The sequence below is a fragment of the Panulirus ornatus genome, chromosome 28 (assembly GCF_036320965.1).
Source record: "Panulirus ornatus isolate Po-2019 chromosome 28, ASM3632096v1, whole genome shotgun sequence".
NCBI classification, from domain to species: domain Eukaryota; kingdom Metazoa; phylum Arthropoda; class Malacostraca; order Decapoda; family Palinuridae; genus Panulirus; species Panulirus ornatus.
Genome location: NC_092251.1, coordinates 5,140,001 through 5,145,315, shown reverse-complemented (window position 1 = coordinate 5,145,315; position 5,315 = coordinate 5,140,001).

Here is a 5,315-nt window from a genome sequence, read left to right as displayed (position 1 = left end):
GAGTGTAGAGCTGTGTGGTGTTGGTTTAATGAAGTGCGCCGGGGCTCTGATGAATAAATAATCACCTGTTTGTTCACCTCGAGGAGGGAGCTACATACTCGTTGCTGAACCACGACCCCCCCAGCTCTTGAGCATTCTTTATCATCTTACAACATTTCAACGCGTTTCTCCTGCTTTAGATATATATATATATATATATATATATATATATATATATATATATATATATATATATATATCACTTTTTCTCCAGATATCTACGAAGACGTGCGGTGTAAGCCCCTGCTGGAAAGACGTTCCAGTTTTACAGTCGGTTGCGACGTCTTGTTTACGTTGTGTTTATGACTGACGCATTGCTCGCAGATGCGGAATGTGACCTCGTTTGACACCCCCCTCCCTCCCCCACCCACCCACCACCAACACCACCACTAGAAGCCGTGCGCAGATGGCTAATGCACTTGATTCCGTTGGGTTACTCTGGCATGGCCGGGGAACAACAACCTGGTGGGTTATGATTGACCGTTGTTATATTGTTCTTTTGAGCGAGCGTTCCTTCTTTTTTTGGGGGTGGGGGAGGAGGGGGGCGTGATGTATGAAATGTCACACAACGTCTGATTACTTATTTACTTATTTACGTACATGCTGACTTACTTATTTACTTTCCTGCTGACTTCCTCTACTGCCCTAGATACCCCTTCTTAGGGGCGAGGGGGTCACAGGTCAAGAAGTGTGGTGATGTGCTGTGTGTGTGTGTGTGTGTGTGTGTGTGTGTGTGTGTGTGTGTGTGTGTGTGTGTGTGTGTGTGTGTGTGTGTGTGCGTGCGTGTGTGTGTGTGTGTGTGTGTACCACAGAAGCAAGTGTGCTACACCTTGCATTACAGAACAAAACAGTATCACTGTAGCCATTAACATTTCCTAATTTTTTACCTACTGTCATACACCTCATTTGCATAAGCACACAGCTGGTTCATTACGAATGCATAGTTCATCACACCTACACTTCTATATTCTACCCTCGGCTGGTGAATGTGAGTGTCTGTCAATATCAGCATTTCTTTTCGCTAGACCATTTAGGTTAACTCATTCCTGCCGAAGCGCTATCGAAATACGTTACCGAATATATATTGAATCAGACGACCAAGATGGGTTAATCATTTAATGATGCGATGATATTCAGTGATTAATGTATTTCTGTAATTAGGCGCTGCTGCCAATTCTACGTGTAATGATCTCTTATCTGTTATCAACGTGTTATCAGTTCAGAACATATCTCTATAATCAACTCTGTGTAATAAATGTGAGAGCATTCCTTTCTATTATCGATATCTTACTAGAACAAACATGGTTAATGTTATCAACTTCATGTGTGATACGGTAAATGAGATATCAGTAAGTTATAGATTTGTGCTATCAGTTTTCTTCGCCGATATGTGCTTTTTATAAACATGCCTTATCTAGATAGAGCTATCATTAAGCTAATCACTCTATATGTATTACCAATCCAGGTGATAAGCGTGTGGGGAATATGTATAATGAGTATGTATCACTATTACATGTCATTATCGTGTATCCGTTTCACTCTACATACCTAATTGGTAATTAGGTATTACAGGTGCTTGACTGCATAACATATTGAGGGTTGCATAGGTTAATCATGGATGCATTTAGCACACAGCGCTCGTGGTGATGGTGGGGAGGGGGTCATCTCCCTCTTTGCTCGAAGTCCCGTATGGGTGCAGGTAATGCATTCCAGTCATGTGGGTGCGTTTTCACCTGCGCGCTCTCTCTCTCTCTCTCTCTCTCTCTCTCTCTCTCTCTCTCTCTCTCTCTCTCTCTCTCTCTCTCTCTCTCTTCTCATTCCTTCGTGCACTAAATCTCATCCCCCCTCCGTACAAACGCTACAACTACGATGACCGCTTCTCTAACATAGCTTCCTCACCCAACCTACCTACACATATATATATATATACATATATATATATATATATATATATATATATATATATATATATATATATATATATATATATATATATATATATCACCCGTATAGATAGTCCTGTTTCTGGGTGTACGTTAACAGAGTAACTTGAGCGCACACACGCGCGCTTGTGTCGAACGAGACTAGGGTAGCATCAAGCCATATATGAGGCTTTATATTCTACGTAAAAAAAGAGAGTTTCCCTACAACACATGATCAACACTCGAGACGTCTGTGGCTTCTGTTTCCCGCCACCAGCCAACTGTCCAGCCTTCCTGAGGCTTCGGAGGGAGGGAGGGGGGAAAAAAGAGCCAGCGAACATCTGGTTGACGTTGGATGCGTCCCACATACACCCTCTCTCTCTCTCTCTCTCTCTCTCTCTCTCTCTCTCTCTCTCTCTCTCTCTCTCTCTCTCCTGGCTGTTATTTGCTCAAGGAACCCCCCCCCCCCCCGGGGTTCTGTGGGGGTTGGTTGGTTGGTACACCGGGGTAACACACACACACACACACACTCCTCTAATTTTCGTTGAGGAGTTTGTCGGTGAAAAGGTGATGGTGTGTTGGGGGATGTGGCTTCCCAGCCGCCTGCACTGCAATGCTGAGCTGTGGAACTAGTTCTCCCTCTTTTTTTTTTTGGTCTTTTTCCTTCGACAATTTCTGGATGGGGATGGGGGAGAAAGGGGGAGGTGGATGGGATAGGAGGAAGAGAAGGAGGAGGAAGAGGAAGAGGAGGAAGAGGAGGAGGAGGAGGGGATGATGATTAATGGAGAGGGAATGACTGGCTGTGTAGGGGGACGGGAAGGGTGATGAGGGAGGGCTGGCTGTGTGATGAGAAGATGTATGATTAAATGAATTCAGAGAGAGAGAGAGAGAGAGAGAGAGAGAGAGAGAGAGAGAGAGAGAGAGAGAGAGAGAGAGAGAGAGAGAGAGAGAGAGAGATGTGCTGCTCCGCTCACCTGTGGGAGGAACTGGGATGTATTAGTTTTCTTGACTTATCCCAGCAGGTTGGAGGGGAGAGAGGAGGAGGACGAGGAGGGAAGGAGGGGACAGACGAGACTTCCAAAAAAGATTCATAAGGCACACAAAAAGAAAAAAAAATTATATAATTTCTTTTACTGACTGCTTGAAAAGAGAAGTCAGGGAGGCTATGGCAGGGTAGAGTAACGCGGATTTCCGATAAAAAAAAAACTTTACTGAAGCGTAGAGTCCACAGACTGAAAACGGTATTTGAGACGACTGAGAATAACGGGGAGGTGGGTTGGTTCCCTGTGAGTGAAGGGAGTCACTACTTCAGCTTCAGGGAAGGACCCACGGTGGCTTCAGCCGAGGAGGAGGGTAAAATGCGAACGCATGTTCCACGTTGAGTCCAGACAGTGTTCGACCCAGGGTTGTTTCGACGGCGAAACTCCCCGTGTGAAGACTGACGGAAAAGCCCTCCACTGTAGACCTTTTGCCAGGGAGGTAGAAAGACTCCCTCCCCTCCCTTCGCCCTTCAAGGGAGAAAGGGGATTTTCCCTGGGATTATCTTTAAGGAAGATGGGGGAGGGAGGGAGGCTGTTGACAGTGAGGCATTTATCCGTGAGTAGCCGATCCTTTGCCACAGAAATAAGGGAGAAAAAAATATAGCAGGATGAAAAAAAAAAAAGGCCAAATATGTCAGGGTTACGTAACGGTAGGGATGTTGGCAGACAGACGACAGAGGGGCAAATCCTGTGAGAATAACCCAACTCGTATATAGTAATGGAGAAGACGTGGATGAGATTGTTATTAGTTAGGCCGCAGAACAAGTGGGAAATACAAGCGTCCCAGTGGTATAACTCTATCCCAGTGTTGTATCAGTTCTATACCATCATTCCACACACACACACACACACACACACACACACACACACACACACACACACAGTGAGGTGTAGTGAGAGGGGGGGGTCAGCGTTACTAACCATGAGTCTGCACGGACCAGCCTGAAGTCAGACACGCATGGGTTCACATCCTAGAATGGGGAGGGGGAGCGGTAATCGGCCCACAGCCAATCCCAGCTGTTCATCCTCCCCTCGCGCTCACTCGACAAACAGGTACCTGATTTAGGCTCGGGTGTGTTGCATTCCTCAAGTTTCTTTCACTCCTACGTACCTACCACAACAGCTGTGGGTCTGGTCCCATCCGCCTCAATAGTCTTGCAGCTGGCCAAGCTTTCCGAGTGAAGCAGACGCCAGAAAGTCAAGCTTAGCGCTTCTTAAAACCGAACTCCTTCTAAATTCTCTTCCTATTACCCGTTTACAACCTCCCCCAAACCTCCTTTCGCTGCTCCGTGATTTCCGACACCTGAGGCAATAACCGAGACTCATACCACCACATTCCAAGTGGGGAAGTCTGCTAATGTGGAGGCTGGTCGACTTGCTCTGATGTCGGAGATGTCCCCTATGAACAGTCGCTCCTGCAGTCCAAAATGAACCGATTCGTTCCTTCAAGAGAGCGCTACTTTCATGCGTTGGGAAAGTTGTATTTCTCCGGTACCTGTGGCAATCGTTCCCATCGGCTCTCTCGTTCTGGCCTGACACACAGGCCTCAGACGGTGTCCCAGTAGCCCTAAGCCAAAGTGTTTGGTTCTCTTTTCCCTCTTTTGTAGATATTACTCCTGTTTCTTCTCCCGCAGAACTGGCTGGTTGGCGTCCGCGCCATAAGCTACACTGCGTAAAACTTGGGCGAGCCACTGCGTCATGTGAACGCCGCGTAGCCGTTGGCGTAAAACTGGCTAAGAACAGGATTTCTTGACGATACTACGCCACCCGTGAAGACCCGTCCATTTCTAAAAGACAGGTTTTTCCCATTTTCTCCCAAGAACTTTTTGATTGATGCTTTCCCTTCATTGCTTCTCAACATTTTTCACATATTCTTTTTTTTTTTTCATTCTATCTTCAGGTTTGGCCTCCATAGAGACAAACACCAGGGGCGGGATCGAGGCCCCATTACCGTCGTGGGTCTCCTGAAGGATGGACTCCTGCAGGATCTGGGACGGTCCTATCCTACCACCTCTTAGCGATCAACACCTGCGGGAGATCCTGAGGAAGGAATGGCTTCTTATCCTTAATGGAGCTGGGATGAAGGAGAAATGTTGTTGTGTTTTGTTTGTACTCTGCTGGAAGGTGAGGCTATCGATCAACTCAATAATCTACCTACCTATCTATAAATCTATCTATCTACCTATTCATCTATCTATCTATCTATCTATCTATCTATTCATCTCTATCTTTACATCTACCTATCTATCTATTTGCATCTATTGATCTATCTATTCATCCATCTATCAGTCTGATCTATCTATTCATACATCTA